Below are 12876 nucleotides of genomic sequence, written 5' to 3'. Positions count from 1 at the left end.
GTGCTGTGTGTGTGTGTGTGTGTGTGTGCCCTGTGGTGGGCTGGCGCCCTGCCCGGGGTTTGTTTCCTACCTTGAGCCCTGTGTTGTCTGGGATTGGCTCCAGCCAACACTGTAGTTAGGATATAGCAGGTTGGATGATGGATGGATGGATACTTTAGTACACAATAGATCAAAAAATCAGTACTATACTGTAAAATGATAATTTCAAATTCAGACTGAACACTTCTGGATCAGTCTCATATACTCTATATTTGTGCATTTGCACATGTGTCATAGCTTGTTCAGTCGCCCTCCAAAGAGTGCATATGGAGCAGAGAGAAGATCATTTTAAAGGGGGCTGTAAACTCTAAGCCTGTTCTCTTGCCCTCCAGTGGGAGGAATAGGAAATGTGGGAAACAGGGCTTGCCCTTCAAGAATGTCCACAAGGAGAGAGAAATTGATTTGGAGTTCTGTGTCTGCTGGCTATGCCATGCAGTCTTAGATGGGCATAGCCAGTAAGATCACACATGACACTATGGAAACAGAGAACTGATTCCAGCAAAGTCATGCCACTAGACAAAGAATTTCAGAGACATATAGAGAATATGCTTGAAGAGATATGACTCTGACCTTACACCATAGAGGAGCTATAGTACTCAAGATTTTGAAACATACTTAATAATTGAGCCAGTGTCAGTGTCATTAAAATAAGAAAAAATGCTTAAATATTTAATACATTTTACCTTTGTATTTTATTTTAATTAGTTAGCAAATACAATATGTGTCCTTTTGTTGGCTAACAAAAGCTTTATGCGCATCATGCATCCTAACTTTCAGCCTTGGACAGGATTTCTAATTCAAATCTCTCATTGCTTCTGTAAGGCAACAGTATACCATTACTATGTCTTAAATACTTGGATTTAGAAATGTCCAGAGTTCATGAAGATTAACTAGGATGCCATTGTAGGCTGACAAACAGTGAGGACCAAGAGAATTTGGATGTTTTGGTAGGCTGTCACTTAGCACACTGTATGAAAATAAGCATATGAACTGCATACTAATCAGCAGGTGTGCATTTTTAAATTATTATTTACTTGTTACTGTTTTAAAGTTAAAACTGTGAAGACAACCAGTATATTTTTAGTTGCAGCCATCAATACAGATTTTATGCTCAGTGATCATGATCTAATAAGGTTATAAACTTCAAATATCAATAAAGCATTAAACCAATAGGATGGTTACATCTTTGCTTGTCACACTGCTAACCTCTGGTAATGAACCATTTTCTGTAGATTACCGTCTTCCAGAGAATCTGGAATCTGGGTGAAATGCATTCTTATTACCATACCTGAATATGTTTCAAATACAGAGGTAATTGGCATTTTGTTTAAATTATCACTTGGGCATAGGTCACACTGTACATGTAAATTTTTACTATTACATGGCAGTGCAGAAAAGAGGATTTAATACAGGATCACAAGAAAAACTGTTCTGTATTCTGCAATGGAGTCTCGATCTCTCTCACTTAAATTATAACTCTAAGCTGTTCAGTGTTGCTGTGTAGTCTGACCCTGGCATCTCACATTTCAAGGCTTTCAGCATATGGAGAGAAAAGATTTAGAAGCACAGCCTTCCCTACATATAGATGTATAATGAAAGGTGTTAGGAAGCTTAAAGTAATTTGTAAAATAAAGAAAAAAAATATGTGCGGCCTCGAGTGCCACAGTGGCAGCAGGTTTTCATTCTTACCATCTTCTTAATTAGTGACCAGTTTTTGCTGCTGATTACTTCTTTTAATTAACTTGACTCAGGCCCCATAGTTGTTTCTTTTTCTTTAATTAGCAGCCAAACAATAATGAGACACAAAACAAGCCACCACATGACCAGCTTCCCTGTGCCCATTACACAATATCTGAAATTAAAGAGAGGTGATGGTCTTGGTAAGGCTCAGGTCACCAAAACATTTTGATGGAGCTCTTAGAAAGAACAGAAAAACAACAGTTTTCGAAATGTGTCCTGTGGCAGAATGAGAGCAGCAACAAGCCATGGAATTAAATAACGGGTTTAATTAACAGCAAGACTTGGCTTCTTATTAAGAAAGTGATTGGAGTGAAATTGGTTGGAGTTTGAAGCCCCAGTTTAGCTGGTCATCTGTTAACTCGTTTCACAGCTCATTTCTGCTTGGCTGTCATTTAATGAAGAAAGGAATCAATTCAGAGGGCTGAACTCTTCTAAAAGGGTTATTAAAGTGATGGGGAAAAAGTTAATTAGCAGTGAAAACTGGTCACTGATTAGGAAAAGGGTTAGAATGAAAAGCTGTAGCCACTGCGGCACTCCAGGCCTGGAGTTCACCACCCCTGCCTTATGCCTATGTCTATTTAGAGCAGTGTTTCCCAAACTCGGTCCTGGGGGCCCCCTGTGGCTACAGGTTTTTGTTCCAACCAGATTCCTAATCAGTGACAACACCTGATACCACTGATCTCATTTAATTAGCTGTTTTTTTTTCTTTTATTCGACATTCAGAAAAACACAGCTGCATGATTTTTACATTTATAAGACATTTATAAATATTTCTGCTTTTGCTATAGATTTAAATGCTTAACTCTCTTTTGTTGATTTCATTATATTTTGCCCTTTCTCTGTGCAGTTGTTTCCCCTTCGTTGTATCTTAATAATGACAATTTAAAACAAGCAGAGCAGACACGCAGGCAAACGACACTGAATAATCAAAGGCTGCAACTGCTTTAGAGTCAGACCCACTAATTAGTAAATAATGGATTAATTAATCAATTAGAAGATGAAAATAGTGTTAAAAAGAAAAAAAATACATTATTCCTATATAACTGCTTGGTACATTTTAATATTTTTTTTAGCAAATATTAGCCAACCCGCGGCGTACCATACGCTGCATAATCAGGCCGCTTTTTTAATGATTTTTAAGCACAGGAAAAAAATTAACATTTGAAAAACCGGTAATGTAATAAATCACCAAGAAAAGTAACATTTCATGTGCCCACCCCCAACTCGTCACCTGAGTCGTTTTCCTCTTTGCACAGTCCACATGCACCTGTGAGTCACGTAGACTTTTCATTGTTGTTTGCGGTTTTGGCTGCTTTTCTATATATAATCCACCAAGTCACCCGACCATGGTAGTACCGATGGGGTTTAGAGGGGATTGTGTACAAAGGGCAGGGACGTAATCATTGCGAGCGTATGACCCGTTAGCCATGTTTTTGAAATGTTTGGCCCTGTGCCTTATTAATTGTCATTAAAAGGCACATCTAACAGGAAATTGTCTTCGTGTTAAAGTAAAAGGCAAATTATCCGCGACAAACAAACTGTTTTACACGCTGCATACCAACCCGCGCCGCATAATCACGCTGCTTTTTTAATGTTTTTTAAGCAGAGGGAAAAAAATGAACATTTGCAAAATCTGTAACACTGCTTTTAGTAAGTACAATGCACACATGTTTAATTTGTCGGCCACTTTTTGCCAGCCGTCTTTTCTGGTTTGGGCTGTTTTTACAGTGTTAACGCTTGTGCATATTAAATCTTGAAATCCTTCTAGTAACTAATTAACTAACACCCACCCACCCAGCTTGTGTGAAAAAAATGCGCCCGTTCTTTCATCATTTTGTTGCAGCCTATCAAAGACTTGCTGATCATGTTTTCTAGACTCAATATACATTGGCTTTTCACTCAGCGCGAGGGCACGCATTCATCTCGGATTATTACATCCAGCTAGTCTGCTAGACTAATCTACTACACGGCTGCGTTTGAAAAACCGACTTGTCCCGGATGAGTTTCACCGGTATTAATGATTAGGAATCCGGTTGGAACAAAACCCTGCATCCTCAGGGGTTCACCAGGACCGAGTTTGGGAAACGCTGCTGAACACAGACGAAACCGACTCAGGTGAGGAGTGGGGTTGGGCAAAGTAGTTGCAGCTATTGATTATTCAGTGTTGTTTGCCTGAGTGTCTGATCTGCGTTGACTGACATGGCTATTTTCTGCGTATCCCATGGTTGTCTTCCGGCAGTGTGAATGCCTCGAGAGACAGGGCGTCCTTGTGTGGTGAGTTGTTGCAGTTTGCGACCACCTCGCTGACGTTATCCCAATGTTGGCAAACAAAGCCAACAGCCATGTTGCGAAGTTTGAGAGCAACAGTTTCGTCAATGACATTTTTCCAAAAAAAACCCGACTGATAGAAACAAACAGTTACCTGATGCAGGAATTTCTATAACATTGAAAGAAGTGTTGTTTCCATGAAATACATTTGAAGCTGTAGCCATGGAGGGCAAAAGAACAGTCAACGTGGCTCACAGCTGGATTTGGACAACAGCACAGACCAAAGCGAGTATGTGTTTGATGAGCTGTTCGAGTTGGCGGAGGGGTAGAGTTTCTGGGCAGGGCTTCGTTGTTCGTTTCCCATGGTTTTCGATGGTGGATGTGGTCGGGTGTCGTAACCGAAACGAATATTGAAAAGTCAACATGGCTTAGAGGTGCATGTGGACTCCTAGCACAGACGAAAGGGACTAACTGAGTGGTTGGTGAGTTTTTGCGTCCGGGCACATGAGCAGGCAGTGTGAATGCCTAGAGAGCGAGGGTAGACGCGGGCCGGGGAAAACGGAGTGTTGGTGGGCGGGGAAACGTCTTCCGTGTTCCTGCAGGACCATCTAAGAAGATGCATGTTTGTCGCGGATGCTGTGGACGCCGGTCGGGCAATAAGGAGTGTTGGTGGGCGGGGAAACGTTTTCTGTGTTCCTGCAGGACCATCTAAGAAAGACGCATGTTTGTCGCGGATGCGAATTGTTGTATGTAGCGTGTAAAACAGTTTGCTATGGTGCACGCAGTCGTGTGTCGTAACTGAAAAGTCAACGTGGCTCAGAGGTGCATGTGTACTGTAGGACAGACAAACATAAATGATGGCATTTTTTCCGAGTCATCGCGTCCGAGTTGGTGGGCGTGGCTCTGCGAGTTGTCATCGTATCCAATGGTCTTAGAGTTGGTGGGCGTGGCTCCTTCCTGCGTGCGCCATAGGCATCTTACTTGTCGGCGGCTTAGTGAATCCACGCCCCTTCCAGCGTGCTTTCCATGGGTGGCTACTTGTCGGCAGCTTAGTGAATTATATATATAGATATTGTTCCCTAAACACAGAACTTGGGAAATATCAGTTCAGCTCAGGAGTCCAATTAAAAACAGAAGCTGCTTGGAAGAAAAACCTGCAGCCACAGTGGGTCCCCAGGACCGACTTTGGGAAACACTGATTTATACTATGGCCCGCAACCAGACTGGTTTGATTCTTGCCTTGCTGCTGAGACCCCTGCTACTCTTCAACTGGATTGTGTGGGTTCAGTATATGGATAAATTAATATATAAAAAATATAAGGACTTTCTTCCATAACCATGCTGCATGACCTGTATTTAACACTGACAATTCCTATGATTATGTCACTTGTGTGTGCTATTTTTATTTTGAGGTGTTTTTGCAGATTCAACTGTTTTAATGATGTTGAAATATGTTTGCATTGTTCTGTAATATCTCCTGGATTTCATGATCTCTACCCTTTTGTTCGAGTTTGTGTGTTGGTTGTTATGCACAGAGCTTTGCACCATGTGATGTCTCATCATGGGATATTTACCTAATTAAAAAGAGAAGTGTCTTTGTGTCTACCTGTGTGTCTGTCTGGTTGCATTGTTTCTGTCATTCCAAAAGATAGCGCATCATAAACATTTTCAGTGATAAAATACATTGCATTTGTCATTACAATAGATGTTGCATCACAAAGATTAACGCTTTACCATACCAAATGGCATATAACAGAGACATACAGTATGTATTTTAAATTGCACTGCAATCATCAACACTGAGGTCTACATTAAATACTTAGATTTCATCCCCGTCTTAGACAGGTAGCACAGCTAGTTACATATAAAAGTGATCTTGATCTATAAATCATTTCAGTTTACAATTTAAAAATCTTTTTGTTCTTAAGAGAATTTTAGTGTGTTCTTAACTTTGAATTGGGTCTATTCTTTGACTTGGTCATCTGGTTCTGTATAGGATTTAATGAAGGGTTTTATTATTTAACTTGATGGTTAAAACTTACTCTACATGTTGACTCCAGTTCTTCTCCTGATCCTGTTTTCGCTGCCCTTATGTCATCCCTTTTGTGTTTTGGCACAATATTCTACTGTCATTAATAACTTAGATCTTGTCATTAGCAAAATCATGCTTTTAGATAAATGTGATTTACGTATATCTACAGAGTCAGGATTGTGAACAGCATGGCCATCCAGCAGCAGCTTTCCTGTAGACATGAGTGGGCTGAAAGAACTCAACACATAGTACTCAAAACCACAGCCAGCCATGCAGGCCTAAATAATTGTACAGATCTGTGCGAGCCACATATGGTAAAGTAAACGGATATGCATTTAAAAAAGTATGATCCAAAGGCAAGTCCAAAAATCAGGTAGGTGGTCATAAATAGAAATACAGAAGTATAAAGAAGGTAATTCCAAAAAAGGACAAAAATGAAAAAGAGTCTGAAAAACAGACAGGTCTAATTAGTAAATCTAAGCTAGAACAAAAACAGAAAGCAAAACATTTGATTAAAATAAAACACTACACAAAAATTTCTAAAACAATATTTCAAAGATAATATATGTAATGCACAAGCAAAGCACCATTCCAGCTACCCCAATTTGATCTATATCATGTAACTGTTGTATAATAAACAAGAAACCAAGATGGTGGCAGATTATGTACAAATCTATCACACACAAGGATACAGGTATATTAAAATACAAAAAAAAAACAAAGTAGAAACTGATTAACAAAACTAATAAACAACAATATCTGTCCATCAGCTAATTGTAGAACCACGGCTGGATTGTAGAACAGCCACCTCCACCCTGCTGGCCATTCTACTGCTGGGTCAGTGCTGGGCTGAACAATCTGATGAAAGGACCCTTTCACTTAGTGATTCCAGTGCTCCTTTAACTCAGATGACTTATCTATAGGCAGGCAAAACCTTATACTTAATAATACCAGGCCAGTTTGAAGTCAGTAACTACCGTAACATGTATGTCTTACAGATCTTGGAAGAACAACAGGAGAAAAACAAGAGGAACCAGATACAATTTCTCAAGCTTTGAGTTAGCAGCGCTATTTGGTTGTCATGGCTGTACCTGTCACTGTAATGGCTTTCTCATTTCTGGAATCTTTTTGTCTATAGGCCTACACTTTCTCTACTCAAAGTGAGGTGTTGGTGATATATGTGTTGAGTTTTTAATGTTTTCCACTCCCATCCTGCAATGGATACCTGTGTTAGTTTATGTACTGCATACCTGTATGGCCTTTTGTTTGAATCAAATGAGATCTTTAATGAACAGAACAAAGTTTATGTTTCCTTCTACTGTATATGCTGTTCAAATATTTTTGAATTCAAAAAATTATTAATCCCTTGAAAGACTTGAACATGCCTCCATCTCTATACCACCTAACCTACCTGGTGGCGATTTCCATATGAGCTCAGGAGGTTTTTTAAATAACTGCTGAGTCTGGCATTCTAAGATGACCTCACATACTGTATAAACTGTCAAGACCAACCAGACTCAAAAGCAACAAAAACAAAATTTAACACTCCCAGTGGCTTGCATCATTACTATGTACTGGGACAGCACCAAGTTTCTCCCTTTAGTAGTCTTGCACACTAAACTAGCTTACACTTTCTTTTCCCACTTACATTTTGTGTTCTGAAATAAATCTGACATTTCAATTAAGACGTGGCCTGCCCTTAGCACCTACAATTACTCATCTCATAACTAGTATTGAACTCTGTGCCACAGTGGTAACCTAACCAGTTGAGCAGTGAGCTTTGCCGTTTTCTGCTGGTCAATGCAGTTGTTTAACAATAACAGGCTTGTACATCTGTCAGGTTCTAACAATACATTTTGTCTTTCTCATTGCATTTGTACTTTTTGCTTACTATGTGATAGTAAATTAATTTTTTAGTATTCTTTAGTATACAATTTGTTCTAAAAATTGAGATGCAGTCATTGTTGCCAGGCACATATGCACATTTATCAGTGGGTAACATCATGAGAGCTATCATATCTAAGGATGAACTCCACATTAAAAGTTTAACTGAACGTAATTAATAAGGGAAGCTGAATAATCGCAAGAGTTACTTAGGTATCATCCGGCGATTCTGCACCTAGAGTTTAACAAACATTTTTGCTTATTTATTTACTGGTCTTTGCTTCAATAAGGACAATATACAAGGTGTGTTCAATAATTTATCTACCTGATCATGAAAATAAATCTGATCGTCAAACTCACTTCATTATTTTTCAAAGTAACCCTCCTTGACTTCAACAGACTGGATTCACTTGACCTCCTGAGAAGCCACACTCCCTGATAACAGTCTTCAATTTTAAGGATTTGTGGAATGGTGCACTGTTGTGAAGCAGTAACACATCTGCTGACAGTTTCCAACAATGTTTCTGTTTGATGACTTCATTGTGGAAGTGTAGGTTTCTTCAGTGATGGTTAACCTATGTGGCGTGAATTTCAACAGCAAAACACCCTTTGTATCCAAGAAAACAGTCACCATAACATTTCTGGATGACTGCTGCCCACAATATTTTTGGGGGTTGGGGACCCTCTATGCTTCCACTGTATTAACACTTCATTGGTTTCAGGGTCATGGTGGTGAATCCATGTTTAATCCCAAGTAACAGTCAGTGAAAAAACGTCAGTGGGATTTTCTCTAAGAAGATCCAACTTCTCATGGCTGAATTGCTGATGGCAAGTATTCTGATCCAGTGTCAACATTTGGGGAACCCATCAGGAACTGATCTTTGACATTATCAAATGACCATGCGTGCTTGTGGCAGCTGTGCCAGCTGAAGTGTTTAGTTCATGGGCTATAACATTAACATTAACCTTAACACAATGATCTTCCATAATCATGGCCTTCACATTTAGCATATTTCCTGTAAAGATGTCTCCACATGATGCTCTGTGTGGGGGACATCTTCAGTCGACCCCCAACCCCATTTAAATTGCTAGGCCCAAAACTTAACCTTATAGTACAAAGGCCCATCATCACCACACACAGTATTAAGCCTCTTATGGATTTCCTTTGGCTTTGTCCCTCCTCTTTGTAAGGAATTTTATGACAGAATAATGCTCCCAATCTGTCCATTTCTTTGTCGACTTGCAAGTAGATATGTTTGTCAACTTCTGTCTCTGAGTGCTTGATATGAAATTACCTCAAAATGCATGTGTGGTGTTCCAAAATATGTCCTGACCTCCAGTGACAAGTTTAGATCTGTAGCATAAATACATGATACTCTGATAGAAATTATTGAACACCCTCATATATGCCTAGGCTTAAAGGTTCTAGTAATGTTCCATATGAGTAGAGGGAGCATGAGGGCATAGAAGACAACTTAATGGAATCCATAAAAAGAACAGTTTATTTGCTGGGCAATTTCAAAAAAGGAAATGGAATAGTGCAGTTGAAACTAATAACTGGAGAAATACACTGTGGAACGATTTACAGACTTACCTAAAGCTTCTACTGCTCTGTCCTGGGTATGATGTTAATCTGCATCCAGCCCTGCAAGCAGGGCCTCCAACTTGTAGGGAAAACCTGGGGGTTGGTGGCAGGATTGGCACTCCAGCCACTGCAAATAAATTCACACTGTCTAGTGTGGTGCTGAGATGTCACTTGTTGCACAGCTGCACTCGGATCTCAGTCTGGGTTATTTGCAGTGTGGTGGGTGCAGCAACACATTATCAGTGTATGCTCCCAACCTCTCTCTCTCTCTCTCTAAAGCTTCTCCATTGTGATTGCCATGGAGAACAGCTTTAGCTAAACTGATTGGTGATTTTGTTCTGCCCCAAAGTATGCCATAACTAATGTTTTACATGTCTCACAGGCTATGGTGAAGGAAACACATGGGGAAGGGTAATGGAGGTTTCACAGTTGCTTACACAATGTCTGCTACTATTCTTAGAACGGAGGACAAGTCCCAAGAAGAAGCCTGATGTCACTTCTGCTACAGCGCCGTTAGCCCCAACCCTTCCAGTCCCACAGGTATTAAAACCAACTCTTTATTAGACGCCAGCATTCATTGTGGAACCAGCTTCGAACAAAGACAGAACTCCACCATAGGAAGCCTAAATAAAGTTCCTCAGAGAGCCTTTTGACCGTTACAATCAAGCTCTTATTTTTGCCTTAGAACCTTATACATTAAAGCAGGGTTCCGGCAACTTTTCTCCTGACCAACAGGACATGCACTTCATTTTTACTATAGCTTACATAGTTTTGTTCATCTTCCACTGTCTTCCAACTACTACAAGGATCTGTTCTTATGGAGGCCTTATGGACTGGCCATTCTCACTCCTTCATCACTTCATGTAAGATCTGTAGTGCAGTTTGTTAATGGTTTTCTAAGTTTTGCTTACAGCTGTGTCTCCCCACTTTTTATCTCCTTGCTTCCAGAGACACTCTATTGCATAGTGAACCAAGTAGTCTTCTCTCCTGTCCCTGCTGCAAGCCCCACTGGTTACAAGGACGTCAGTGGCCATGCCCACAGTGTTTATTAGTATCCTTTACTAGCATGGACTACAGATGCCAGTGTCTATCTTGGGCCAACCACATGCACAGCACAACTGAGACAGTACTGCACATAATTACTTAAATTGATAAACAGCATTCTGGATCTCATAACAAAAGTAAACATTGTTATACATTGAACAGAAGACAAGGATTATAGGTGATATTTTGAAATTTTCTTCAGAAATACAACAGATTGTAAGATCACTACAGGATACTGAATCACATAAAGTAGTTTCTCAAAAACGTTTTAGGGTAACCACAAACAACAGAGTAGAATGCCAGATAAAATAACTAATTGTATTAAAGTAAAAAAATATACAACAGACATATGAGTCTTCTAAAAAATATTTTCAGTACATTTCAATGTCTGCTGCTGCCTGGTGAAACACAGGGTACAAATATTTTGCAATTGTTGATTAACTTACAAAGAGAACTATTCTACAAAGAGAGCAAACATTTTGTGTTTAAATTAATTTCATGTGAATTTTCACACACTGTGAATTGCTTTTCCCATTTCAAAATATTTTTCTAGTGTTAAGATCTTAACAGACATGTGGTCTACATATGCAGATACTCCTAAACGTTTATATTCACGAGCAAAAAAAGACCTCCACAGACAAATGAGTTTTATAAATCAGGATTTTTCATGCACGAGAGCAGAGCACATTTTTCTTGCCTGTCCATACAAAAGAAGTACAGTCATAACTAATTTTTATACATATGCATTGATCTCTTCTCAGGCTGTTAGTGAGACCACACCACACTGAGTCCACATGTACTGTAGCTTTCTCCCTATTCCTAACAGTCCAGCGTAGTAAAGCTGAACATCTGGCATTTTTCTCAGATAGACTGATCCTATGTCACTGGAATAATCTCAGATGAAAGATTTTACAATAAAATCCTTTTATCGTAACTTTTTATCAGTCAGTGTTATTCAAACGGAGTAAAATTTTTTAAGTAGACTTTGCAGATATGAATTAAATTGCATTCAGTTTTTGTATATAATCCTTGTTATAAATGAAAAGTCAGCATTATTTAAAAGTATACATGTATGTTACTTATTGATTAATAAATAAAACTCTTCTTCCACTGGTAATATTCACATATTGACCTGACACACGCAGAAAAGCCTAAGGCAAGAATATTAAATGAGTAATATTAAATTAACATGTAGGTCAAACATGCAAGTAGTTTAGCCCACACATGAAATTCATAGCCAAGCTTTTGGTATTTGAAGAGGAAATACTCTGGTCACATACCTAATTAAAAACAAGGACTATCCAGGAAACTAAATTTAAACAGACGGTGCAAGAAAGGTATGTGGATATTCTGAAAAGGACTAGACCGATAGAGTGTATTTGACTGAAAGTTTTAAGATTGATTTAAAAAAAAATCAAAAATTAACAACACTTTTCCAGTACGATCCAAACCTAAAAAGAATCCTGTAACATAATATCTTGTTACATTTCAACTGAGTCTTCACTTTTTGTGAAAGTCAGTCTGCCTCGACATCCCCACTAAAACAGATGCACAGTGGAGGACATACTGGCTAGCAGCTTCATAGGCTGGGGTGGCGAGCACACTGTGGCAGGTGATAGTGCTTTGTAGCAGGTACTTAAACACCGCCCAGTACATTAATGGAGCCATTTCCACATCATACAGAACATGTATGGTGAGTACTGCCTGAAGAAAGCATTTTCTGTCATCCAGACCCCACACAAACCAGGCATAAAATGCTCCACTCAGCCTTGCACAAGTAATATCATAGCATTTAATGCCATAAAAGTAAACTTTGAAAATATTCAGCCCATTAAACTGTTAACTCCAATCCAGTCCTCTACTTGACCTTTGACAGCAAAGACTCCATTGTGTAAGCACCTACACTAAACTAAACTGCCAGTTGAGTGGTCCTTATCATTCGTGCACTTCAGTTACTTTTACAGTCTGGTACATGTTCATAATTTTATGTTGGATATTTATTGACATTTTTAATTTGATGACATTGTATATACTGTTATTTATTGCTGTTGCTTTGTTTAGTAATCTGTCTTATTTTATTATTTTACCATGTACTATGTTCAGACAGCATGTCTTTCTTCAATTGGTAGACTAGTAAGAAACAGATTTCATTGTAATGTAAGGTATTGTTAGGAGCACGTTGTTTTAAAACGTTATTAATTCTGTTTTTTATTGGTTTATATATCTCTTGCTTTGCCACTTACTGTACACCATTGCATTGCAGCGTTTTTTCCAATGGGCACTT

This window comes from Erpetoichthys calabaricus, chromosome 4, assembly GCF_900747795.2.
Source record: "Erpetoichthys calabaricus chromosome 4, fErpCal1.3, whole genome shotgun sequence".
NCBI classification, from domain to species: Eukaryota; Metazoa; Chordata; class Cladistia; order Polypteriformes; family Polypteridae; genus Erpetoichthys; species Erpetoichthys calabaricus.
This window is presented reverse-complemented; position numbering follows the sequence as displayed.